General features: G+C 41.3%; 1 protein-coding gene across 1 annotated transcript in view; it reads left to right on the top strand.

The window, feature by feature from the left end:
• dpydb (dihydropyrimidine dehydrogenase b) overlaps nt 1-12,850 on the top strand; it is a 146,298-nt gene that overhangs the window by 100,859 nt on the left and 32,589 nt on the right. The gene's annotated exons all lie outside the window — the stretch shown is intronic.

A 12,850-nucleotide genomic window follows, 5' to 3' on the forward strand; every position in this document is an offset into this window, starting at 1 on the left:
CCATTCACAAGTAGCACGGGTATATTTGTGGCAAAAGCCAACAATACATTGTATGGGTCAAAATTATCGATTTTTCTTTTATGCCAAAAATCATTAGGATATTAAGTAAAGATCATGTTCCATGAAGATATTTTGTAAATGTCTGTGTGAATGCAGCACAATCGCGAACATAAATGGACAACTTTAAAGACGATTTTCTCAATGTTTCTATATTTTTGCTCCCTCAGATTCCAGATGTTCAAATATTGTCCTATATCCTAATAAACAATACAGCAATGGAAAGCTTATTTATCCAGCTTTCAGATGATGTATAAATCTCAATTTAAAAAAAATTACCCATGTGACTGGTTTTGTGGTCCAGGCTCACATTTATAGACGATATGATATCTTTGTGTGACTGAAACAGACAGAAATTCAAGTCCTTATTCTCTTAATATCTGAATATGTTACCTGCCATAGATCTCTTTCATGAGAAAAGTAGGAGCGTCCTGTTTGTGAATGAACCCATTAAAATCAGATCTTAACAATCTTTACAATTAATCAGTTGATATTAGGGCTACATGATTTGGGATAATAATAATAATAACTAGATGCGAAAGTTCGTCGAGACAAACTTTAAGTTGGCTTGAGAAAGTTTGGACCAGAAAGTTTTTTGCTAGGCGGTTGCTAGGGTATTCTGAGTGGTTGCTAGGCGGTTGCTAGGATATTTCTGGTGGTTGCTAGGGTCTTTTGGGTGGTTGCTAGGCGGTTGCTAGGGTGTTTTGGGTGGTTGCTAGGGTGTTCTGGGTGGTTGCTAGGCGGTTGCTAGGGTGTTCTGGGTGGTTACTAGGGTGTTCTGGGTGGTTGCTAGGCGGTTGCTAGGATATTTTGGGTGGTTGCTAGGGTCTTTTGGGTGGTTTATAGGCGGTTGCTAGGGTATTTTAGGTGGTTGCTAGGGTATTTTAGGTGGTTGCTAGGGTATTCTGGGTGGTTGCTAGGCGGTTGCTAGGGTATTTTGGGTGGTTGCTAGGGTCTTTTGGGTAGTTGCTAGGCGGTTTCTAAGATATTTTCGGTGGTTGCTAGGGTCTTTTGGGTGGTTGCTAGGCGGTTGCTAGGGTATTTTGGGTGGTTGCTAGGGTGTTCTGGGTGGTTGCTAGGCGGTTGCTAGGGTGTTCTGGGTGGTTACTAGGGTGTTCTGGGTGGTTGCTAGGCGGTTGCTAGGATATTTTGGGTGGTTGCTAGGGTCTTTTGGGTGGTTGATAGGCGGTTGCTAGGGTATTTTAGGTGGTTGCTAGGGTATTTTAGGTGGTTGATAGGGTATTCTGGGTGGTTGCTAGGCGGTTGCTAGGGCATTTTGGGTGGTTGCTAGGGTCTTTTGGGTAGTTGCTAGGCGGTTTCTAAGATATTTTCGGTGGTTGCTAGGGTCTTTTGGGTGGTTGCTAGGCGGTTGCTAGGGTATTTTGGGTGGTTGCTAGGGTGTTCTGGGTGGTTGCTAGGCGGTTGTAGGGTGTTCTGGGTGGTTACTAGGGTGTTCTGGGTGGTTGCTAGGCGGTTGCTAGGATATTTTGGGTGGTTGCTAGGGTCTTTTGGGTGGTTGATAGGCGGTTGCTAGGGTATTTTAGGTGGTTGCTAGGGTATTTTAGGTGGTTGATAGGGTATTCTGGGTGGTTGCTAGGCGGTTGCTAGGGTGTTCTGGGTGGTTGCTATGGTGTTGCTAGGCGGTTGCTAGGGTATTTTGGGTGGTTGTTAGGCGGTTGCTAGGGTGTTCTGGGTGGTTGCTATGGTGTTGCTAGGCGGTTGCTAAGGTATTCTGGGTGGTTGCTAGGCGGTTGCTAGGGTGTTCTGGGTGGTTGCTATGGTGTTGCTAGGCGGTTGCTAGGGTGTTCTGGGTTGTTGCTAGGCAGTTGCTAGGTGTTCTGGGTGGTTGCTAGGCAGTTGCTAGGGTGTTCTGGCTGTTTGCTAGGTGTTCTGGGTGGTTGCTAGGCAGTTGCTAGGTGTTCTGGGGGGTTGCTAGGCAGTTGCTAGGGTGTTCTGGGTGGTTGCTAGGGTATATTTGGTGGTTACTAGAGCATTTCTAGATGTTGCTAGGGTGTTCAAGATGGTTGCTAAGGTATTTTTGGTAGTTGCTATGGTGTTACTAGGTGGTTGGTAGTTGTCAAAGATGGTTACTATGGAGTTTTTATAGAGTTCTTAAAATCTTTAATAACGAGTGCCTTCAGTACGGCACTCGGCCTGCGGCCTCGTGCCTATGGCCGAATAGGCACAAGCATGGAGCAATATCGCAAGGCCACGAGTGTAATATTGCGTTAAAAAATACAAAAAAATTTAAAAAAATTTTTTTTTTGGTTTAGGGTGGTTGCTAGGGAGCTCTTAGTGGTTGCTAGGGTGCTGAAACTGGTTGCTATGGTGTGGCTATGAAGATTTTAGGCCATTACTTATTGGTTGCTTGATAATATAAATCCTCTGAGGGAGAGAGAGAGGGAGAGACGCAGGGCTGTCAGGCCCTTTGGAGTCTGTGTGTGTGAAAACGGCAGTTTGGATTCAAATGTTTTTAGAACTCCCCAATGTAAGTCAATGGGAGTTTTTCCGAGTTTTGATCGTCATTTTTAGGAAAACCGTAAGTCCGATCAGTCTGAAAAGATATAGCAACGCGAGTCAGATCAGTTTGAGTGTCTGAGCCGAGTTTGGAGTATGTAGAGTTAAAGCTCTAGGAGGAGTTTCATATAGAAATTTTAGTCTCGGAATAATAATAATAATAATAATAACTAGATGCGAAAGTTCGTCGAGACAAACTTTAAGTTGGCTTGAGAAAGTTTGGACCAGAAAGTTTTTTGCTAGGCGGTTGCTAGGGTATTCTGAGTGGTTGCTAGGCGGTTGCTAGGATATTTCTGGTGGTTGCTAGGGTCTTTTGGGTGGTTGCTAGGCGGTTGCTAGGGTGTTTTGGGTGGTTGCTAGGGTGTTCTGGGTGGTTGCTAGGCGGTTGCTAGGGTGTTCTGGGTGGTTACTAGGGTGTTCTGGGTGGTTGCTAGGCGGTTGCTAGGATATTTTGGGTGGTTGCTAGGGTCTTTTGGGTGGTTTATAGGCGGTTGCTAGGGTATTTTAGGTGGTTGCTAGGGTATTTTAGGTGGTTGCTAGGGTATTCTGGGTGGTTGCTAGGCGGTTGCTAGGGTATTTTGGGTGGTTGCTAGGGTCTTTTGGGTAGTTGCTAGGCGGTTTCTAAGATATTTTCGGTGGTTGCTAGGGTCTTTTGGGTGGTTGCTAGGCGGTTGCTAGGGTATTTTGGGTGGTTGCTAGGGTGTTCTGGGTGGTTGCTAGGCGGTTGCTAGGGTGTTCTGGGTGGTTACTAGGGTGTTCTGGGTGGTTGCTAGGCGGTTGCTAGGATATTTTGGGTGGTTGCTAGGGTCTTTTGGGTGGTTGATAGGCGGTTGCTAGGGTATTTTAGGTGGTTGCTAGGGTATTTTAGGTGGTTGATAGGGTATTCTGGGTGGTTGCTAGGCGGTTGCTAGGGCATTTTGGGTGGTTGCTAGGGTCTTTTGGGTAGTTGCTAGGCGGTTTCTAAGATATTTTCGGTGGTTGCTAGGGTCTTTTGGGTGGTTGCTAGGCGGTTGCTAGGGTATTTTGGGTGGTTGCTAGGGTGTTCTGGGTGGTTGCTAGGCGGTTGTAGGGTGTTCTGGGTGGTTACTAGGGTGTTCTGGGTGGTTGCTAGGCGGTTGCTAGGATATTTTGGGTGGTTGCTAGGGTCTTTTGGGTGGTTGATAGGCGGTTGCTAGGGTATTTTAGGTGGTTGCTAGGGTATTTTAGGTGGTTGATAGGGTATTCTGGGTGGTTGCTAGGCGGTTGCTAGGGTGTTCTGGGTGGTTGCTATGGTGTTGCTAGGCGGTTGCTAGGGTATTTTGGGTGGTTGTTAGGCGGTTGCTAGGGTGTTCTGGGTGGTTGCTATGGTGTTGCTAGGCGGTTGCTAAGGTATTCTGGGTGGTTGCTAGGCGGTTGCTAGGGTGTTCTGGGTGGTTGCTATGGTGTTGCTAGGCGGTTGCTAGGGTGTTCTGGGTTGTTGCTAGGCAGTTGCTAGGTGTTCTGGGTGGTTGCTAGGCAGTTGCTAGGGTGTTCTGGCTGTTTGCTAGGTGTTCTGGGTGGTTGCTAGGCAGTTGCTAGGTGTTCTGGGGGGTTGCTAGGCAGTTGCTAGGGTGTTCTGGGTGGTTGCTAGGGTATATTTGGTGGTTACTAGAGCATTTCTAGATGTTGCTAGGGTGTTCAAGATGGTTGCTAAGGTATTTTTGGTAGTTGCTATGGTGTTACTAGGTGGTTGGTAGTTGTCAAAGATGGTTACTATGGAGTTTTTATAGAGTTCTTAAAATCTTTAATAACGAGTGCCTTCAGTACGGCACTCGGCCTGCGGCCTCGTGCCTATGGCCGAATAGGCACAAGCATGGAGCAATATCGCAAGGCCACGAGTGTAATATTGCGTTAAAAAATACAAAAAAATTTAAAAAAATTTTTTTTTTGGTTTAGGGTGGTTGCTAGGGAGCTCTTAGTGGTTGCTAGGGTGCTGAAACTGGTTGCTATGGTGTGGCTATGAAGATTTTAGGCCATTACTTATTGGTTGCTTGATAATATAAATCCTCTGAGGGAGAGAGAGAGGGAGAGACGCAGGGCTGTCAGGCCCTTTGGAGTCTGTGTGTGTGAAAACGGCAGTTTGGATTCAAATGTTTTTAGAACTCCCCAATGTAAGTCAATGGGAGTTTTTCCGAGTTTTGATCGTCATTTTTAGGAAAACCGTAAGTCCGATCAGTCTGAAAAGATATAGCAACGCGAGTCAGATCAGTTTGAGTGTCTGAGCCGAGTTTGGAGTATGTAGAGTTAAAGCTCTAGGAGGAGTTTCATATAGAAATTTTAGTCTCGGAATAATAATAATAATAATAATAATAATAATAATAAGTTTAAATAGGATTTCAATATGTTGGCTCTCTCAAGCCAACTTAATAATAATAATAAGTTTAAATAGGATTTCAATATGTTGGCTCTCTCAAGCCAACTTAATAAGTTTAAATAGGATTTCAATATGTTGGCTCTCTCAAGCCAACTTAATAATAATAAGTTTAAGTACAATATCAGAAAGTTGGCTCTCTCAAGCCAACTTAATAATAACTAGATTAAAAAGTTCGTCGAGACAAACTTTAAGTTGGCTTGAGAAAGCTGGACCAGAAAGTTTGAAGAAGTTAAAAGTAGTTTGGAGTTTAAAGTAGTTTCAAGTTTAAATTAGTTTAAAGTTTAAATTAGTTAGAAGTTTAAAATAGTTTAAAGTTAAAATTAGTTTGAAGCTTAAATTAGTTTAAAGTTTAAATTAGTCTAAAGTTTAAATTAGTTTGAAGCTTAAATTAGTTTAAAGTTTAAATTAGTCTAAAGTTTAAATTAGTTTGAAGTTTAAATTAGTTTAAAGTTTAAATTAGTTTAATGTTTAAATTAGTTTAAAGTTTAAAGTATTTTAAAGTTAAAAAGTTGTTGGGGGTTTTCTAGTGGGTTGCTAAGGTGTTCTGGGTGGTTGCTAGGCAGTTGCTAGGGTGTTCTGGGTGGTTGCTAGGCGGTTGCTAGGGTGTTTTTGGTGGTTGCTAGGGTGTTCTGGGTGGTTGCTATGGTGTTGCTAGGTTGTTGCTAGGGTATTCTGTTTGGTTGCTAGGGTGTTCTGGGTGGTTGCTAGGTGGTTGCTAGGGTGTTCTGGGTGGTTGCTAGGGTGTTGCTAAGCGGTTGCTAGGGTATTTTGGGTGGTTGCTAGGGTGTTGCTAGGCGGTTGCTAAGGTATTTTGGGTGGTTGCTAGGCGGTTACTAGGGTGTTCTGGGTGGTTGCTAGGCGGTTGCTAGGGTGTTTTAGCGGTTGCTATGGTGTTGCTAGGCGGTTGCTAGGGTGTTCTGGGTGGTTGCTAGGGTGTTGCTAGGCGGTTGCTAGGGTATTCTGGGTGGTTGCTAGGCGGTTACTAGGGTGTTTTGGTGGTTGCTATGGTGTTGCTAGGCGGTTGCTAGGGTATTATGGGTGGTTGCTATGGTGTTGCTAGGGTATTCCAGGTGGTTGCTAGGATGTTGCTAGGTGGTTGCTAGGGTGTTTTGGTGGTTGCTATGGTGTTGCTAGGTGGTTGCTAGGGTGTTCTGGGTGGTTGCTATGATGTTGCTAGGTGGTTGCTAGGGTGTTTTGGTAGTTGCTATGGTGTTGCTAGGGTATTCTGGGTGGTTGCTAGGGTGTTGCTAGGGTGTTCTGGGTGGTTGCTATGGTGTTACTTGGTGGTTGGTAGTTGTCACAGATGGTTACTATGGAGTTTGTATAGTTCTTAGCATGATCTTGGTATGATTTAGCACTTAACTAATCGCTATTAGCATGTAGCTATTCACTGCTAGCATGTGTAGCATGTTGGAAGTGCTGTTTGCTAGCATGAGTCAAAAGAGCCAAACCTCATCTCTATACAATGTTCTGATACAGAGATATAGGTCTTGCAAAATGGTTGCTAGGGTACTCAAGTTTGGTTGCTATGGAGTTGCTTGGGAGCTGGGAGCTTTATACGTACGAAGTTTAAAGTGGTTTGAAGTTTAAATTAGTTTACGAGTTTTTGAGTTTTGAGTTTATAAGTTTAAATGAGTTTAGAGTTTAAGTTTAAATGAGTTTAGAGAGTGTGTGTGTGTATGTGGGTTCACACACACACACACACACACACTCAGAGTTTATGAGTTTAGAGTTTATAAGTGTATAAATGGATGAGTTTATAAGTGTACACGTTTTTGAATTTGGTTTGTAAGTTTAAATGAGTTTTGAGTTTATAAGTTTAAATGAGTTTACAGTTTATAAGTTTAAATGAGTTAAAGCTTAAGTTTGAAGTTTAAAGAAGTTTAAAGTTTATATTAGTTTGAAGTTTAATTTAGTTTGAAGTTTAAAGTAGTTTAAAGTTTAAAATAGTTTGAAGTAGATAGATAGATGAGTTGATTAGTTTAATTGAGTCTCAATGGCTTATATATTATATAGAATGGCAGTTTGAATTAGTCTTCAAGGTATTTTGATTTGAATTTTCGTCGGTTGGCCAGTTTGAATCTAGATTTGAATTTTTTAGAACTCCCCAATGTAAGTCAATGGGAGTTTTTCCGAGTTTTGATCGGCAATATTAGGAAAACCGTAAGTCCGATCAGTCTGAAAAGATATAGCAACTCAAGTCAGAATAGTCTGAAGGTCTGAGCCGAGTTTGGAGTATGTAGAGTTAAAGCTCTAGGAGGAGATAGGGGATAAATTTTTAGTAAGAAGAATAATAATAATAATAATAATAAGTTTAAGTACAATATCAGAAAGTTGGCTCTCTCAAGCCAACTTAATTATCATTATTAATAAACAATATTAAACTAAATAAGAAATATTGCTATTGTAATATTTTACTCTAAAATAAGAAATCTATTATTTAAGAAAAATTATGTAATTAACTGTACCTGTAAAATGACAATACTATTTATGATATTAATATACTACGCAGCACACACACACACACACACACATTATATATATATATATATATATATATATATATATATATATATATAATGTGTTTATAGATATATATAATTTAAATCACAGCCTTTGCGATTTGAGTATCGCAATATTAATTTTCTTATGATTAATTCTGCCCTAGTAGATTTGGTTCATAAAATTGGCCTGAATGATTAGCTCATGACTCGAAATGATAAATTTCTTCCACTGTAAAAAAAAAATATATTTTTCAAAGATGTAAATAAAACAAAGATGATTGGAGTTCATTTTACAAGAAAATACAATTTTAGACTTTTTACTTCAAAATTTCACATTTACTTCAGTGTTACTTGGCATTTCTTTTGCAATTATTTGTGAAATTTACAATCAATTTCTGAGTGAATTTTTTTTTTCAATGTAAATCCTCCACCTTTTTCTGTGTAAGGTAATTTTTTTCAGTTGATCTGGTAGATGGTCAATGGGGGTCAGTGAATAACAAATTTAAGTTTGTTCCTCAACAAAATCGTTTGACTTGGTATACAGCAGATGATTCATGGGAACCACTTTTATGGTGCTTTTGTATCCTCTATCAGGTTTAAACACTTAATTTTCCCACTCATTAGAACTGCATGAACGTGAAAAACTTTTGTGTTCTAAGCAAGTGAGAAAAGTCATATTCAGTAGAGACAACGCTGGGAGTTTATTCAGAGCTTTTATCACTTCTCCTGCGAAAACAGTAGCAAGGTGATCACAGGCAGACGGGACGGAAGATGAATCTGGAAATGGCACGACTTGGACTCAAACTCAGGTGACCTGCAGAAGAGCCACTTCGCATTGGTGATGGAGCATGTGTGCACCACATCTCCGCTCCGAAGCTGTGTGTTTTTCAGCGGGGAGATCCTATAAGCCTCACAAGACATTCAAATGCAGAAGAAATGGACAGAGCGGGTCATAAGGAGGCATCTAATGGCACCTCATTCCTCTCCATCTCCCTTCAGCTTCGTTATGGTTGTGAGGAGAGCAAGAGCTGTTTCCCCCCTCAAACAGGACACAAAGCCATTGTGCTCCTGCAGAGACTCTAAACGAGCCCTGCGCTACCTCACACACACACACACACACACATATATGAAGCTAATCACAGCCTGCTGCCTCCTGGCAGCTAACCTCTGTGTGAACTAACGCAAGGCAATATCATTTAATCACACTGTTTGCCACACGCTCTCTCTCTCGTGCTCTCTCTATTGCTGGCTTTTTTTCCGTCTGTCTGTCTCTCTATGTCTTTGCTTCCTATTTATTTTTCCCTCTCTTGATCACCCCCATCTGTATGTTTCTGTCTCTCTTGCTTCTGCTGTGGGGAACAGGAGGAGGTCTCGTTGATTGTATGAGAATAAGTGGGAAATTGTGCACCGGTACAAAAATGTATGATTGCAGCCCCATACTGTTGGGTATTTAATCAGGGAGCATGGCCCTCTCTTTGAACCCTGGAGCGTACGGCACACTGGGCTAATGCAGCTCTATCTGGACACAGCACTGTCGGAGGGGAAACTCATTTACATTTTACAAGGACAGAAATCAACTCGCAAAGATGTAAATATGCTAATGCTAAACAGCTTCTCTCTCCGAACGCGGATGCTGGAGAACTTCAGGAATCTGAAGCGATGCATTGTTTCGGCTGAGGCGTAGCTGGATTTCTCTTTTTATCTGAACTACGTATTGTTCTGTACTAGAGTCTGTTTATGATTTATGGCAAATGTTTGTGCTACAGCTTTGTGTTACTGTGGTCGTCATGTGTTTATCACTGATTCTTCAGACACAGAACAAAATATGTTCGAATTTACCTGTTATTAGTTTTAAAAATAGTAACATTTCCACTGTGTGATTAATCATAGATGATCACTAGAATGTTCTAACACAGATGTACCATTTTATTTTATTTTGATTTATATTTGATCAAAATTATGATAAAATATTAGTACATTATGACTCACATCCTCTAAAACCATATATTATATTATATTAATTTTATCTTTTAATAAGGTTACTTTATTCTGACAGAAGGGAGAGTTTAATGTAAAAGATTACTAATTTAATAATATATATTTTATTACATAAGAGAAAAAGCGCCAATATGGATCTGGGAATCTGAAGGATCTGGAGAGATTCTGTATGGAGGAATGGTCTCTGATCTCTTGTCAGGTGTTCTCCAAACTCATCAGGCATTATAGGAGAAGACTCAGAGCTGTTATCCTGGAAAAAGGAGGTTGCAAAAAGTATTTAATAAAAGGGGGAAAATAATTGTTCCCAACGTGTTTTGGAGAAAAACATTTATTTCATAATGTGATTTTCCCCGCACTTTCAATTATTTTACTTCAATGAAAGGTTAGATTTTTGCAATTTTTTAATAAAATATCAAAAGGATTAACAATGCAGATTTATTTTGTACAGCCATCTTTGATCATATTTACCAAGGGGGCAAATAATTCTGACAAGCACTGTAGATATATAGATAGATAGCCAGACAGACAGATAGATTTTTTGATTGTGGGGATAATTGAAAACATACTGTAGTTTCAGTTCATTCAAGAGGTGAATGCTTGACTTGTCAATATTTATAATAAATAATTGTCACTTTTTTGCGTCTAACGGTGTTAACAATGTTGAGTTTATAGGCAAGGCAAAAACACATTTTTATGAGTCCAAAATAATTATTTTGATACACATACTCCCATTTCTTTAGTTTTGTAGCAGTGCTCAAGAATCAGTGATTTGACAAACTCCACAGCTGAAGGGAGCTGTCAGTGGTGCTGAAAACAGTCATACAATCTGCAGGACAAAGTACTTTCCCTTCCTGCTTGATTTATATTTATAGATCCACCTTACATGTGATATTGTCAACATATGGACAACATATTGCGTCTGTGCCTTACTTTACACTGCTTGTGCCGTGTTTCAGATGTGTTTGAGTCCTGAGCTTCATATATTACCTCCGCAACATATTCATTGATCTTCCACTGCAACTTCAGTCATACCATGTGTGTTTGCCCATGTTTTAGAGTCGGGTGTGTGTGCGCGCGGTGAGTGATCCCAGGCTAGGATTCAATGCCCTCTCCGTGAGATTGATGCGTCTCATAAGTGTCCCGAGCCTCACCGGGACTAGTTCTTCCCGGATTTCGAGGAAAAGGGTTTCAGACACGTCTAGCCAGAGGTGCCTCTCTTCCTGCATTCAAAGCACCAGCGAAGCGCGAGCCCTGAGCTCGGAGCCTTGAAAGCCAAGCTTACAAACACTTGTCAGCCAGAGGCCTTTAATAAGCTGTCATAGGCCTTCCCAGTGCCGCTGAGCACCCCTCTGTGAGGACATTAAGTTCTTACAAGCAGCATCTGTTTCAGGGCCAGGCACCTGCCTCTGGCCCTAGCGCTCCACTAATGCTTTTCTACCTTCCCTTGACCATGCTCCCTGCTGTTAGCCACTATGTTTTAGCCCCGCCACCGGTGACCTATGCACAGATGGACACGCACACACACTTGTTCTCGCAGACATCTGCTGGCCAGCCTCCATTATGCTTCTGGAAATCTTAATGTGCTCTCAATCTCCTCTGCGAGCCCGAAGGTGCTGTTTTTTCTCCTCGCTCAAGCATTTCATTCCTCAGGGCGCTCGGGTCCCTGGCGCTGCCATCCCTGATCACCCTGTTTCCGCACAGTTCTCTTTTCCCTCTCTTTTTGGGTTTTTCTGTCTTCTCTCTGTGGACCGTAGAACATTCTGGTTGCTACCCTCTGACAAGATTTAGTGTGTATGTGTGTGTGTGCGTGCATGTATGTGTGTGTGGTTTGCCAGCCTTGTTATAAATGCTTGCTGCCCACATCCCTCCCACGGCCCATACTGGTGGCTATTTTCCTCCAATGCACCACATATCATCCCCTCATGTTCCTCGGCACACTTGTTCAGATTAGGCCTGCACAATATATCGAAATAAAATGGCTATCGTGATATGGCTTAGTGCAGACTGCGATTTAATTAAATAAATATATGTGCTACTGACAGTTATGGTGTTATTATTGAGAGATACCAGGGTCTGTGGTTCAACCATTGGAGAAAGCATAACAGCCGACCTGGATCACGCATGCTTTGATAACCAATCACATTACAGCCTTGCCCGTTCATTTCTTTTTAGAGTTGTACGACAGTCAATCACTGTTTGCAGATACCATCAAAATGAATGAGAAACGAAGTAAACTGAGTCCTACCTGGCGCAAAATTGTATGTGACTTCTCTTAAAAAACAGCATTTTTTTTTTTGGAGTAAACTCTAAAAATAGATCAATCCAAAATGTATGTTTAATGGAAAACATGCTGAAGATTAGCCGATAGGCTGTCGATTCATTAAATGATAAGCTGTTTTCCCACTAAAGCAGTTTGTTCAGTGTAGTGAAGCCTCTCTCCATTGGCATCCATTCAAAAAAAACAAAAAAAAAAACAAAACAGCCTCTGGTCTCCTTCCTTGTGTACTGAAGCGTTACTTTTTTTTTTTTTTTTGCTAACCTTGGAGGCCTGCCTTAAAGCAGCTTTGCTACTGACTCTATATTGGCATTGCTCATCCAAAGCATGCATCCATTTGTAACCTGACAAAATAAAAGTTTGATGATTTAACGTTTGAAAGAACTTGGAATTAAGATGTAAATATTAGTAATATTTAGTGATGATTTTTATTAAACATTCGATTTTTTTATTTGAAAAATAAACATTCATGTATTTCTTCATATCGCAATATATATATATATTTTGCGTAAAAAGTAAATATCGCATTGTGAGTTTTTTCCAATATCATTCTAGCGTTGTTCGCTTCTCACGCCATGTCAGCGTCCACCATCGGCTTGTCGTGTTCAGGCCGCAACATCTGGAGTCAGAAACTATAGCTGGAGGGTAAGATCCACAATAAAGTTTCTTGTGCAGAGCGCGGCACAGAGGCTGCGTTTCAATCAAACGTGATGGGCTACAACAAGTTAGACAATAGTGCTTTTCCTCAAAAGCGCCTCATTTCGATCTCTTTGTTTGCTGCTTTGTGCTCATCCCTTTCCTTTCACTCACTCTGACACTTTTCCGCCAAAAAAGGAAAGAAAAAAAACATAAGAAAGAGATGTTTTATGGGCCCACACATGCTATGAACAAACACGCTCATATTCAGAGGAAAACAGAAATGCCCCGAAGCATCGCATTTCCAACAGATGTCTGAGGAGCCCGGAGCCTGGTACGACAGAGGCACATCACATTTCCATTTGGCACATCTCAGCCGTATCTCTGAGTTATGACAGTTTGCGCTACTCTCAAGATGCGCGCCATTCAAATCTCATTCATTATGAATGCCGGTGATTTGGAGGACTGCCA

Source organism: Abramis brama (assembly GCF_963993115.1).
Source record: "Abramis brama genome assembly, chromosome: 7".
NCBI lineage: Eukaryota > Metazoa > Chordata > Actinopteri > Cypriniformes > Leuciscidae > Abramis > Abramis brama.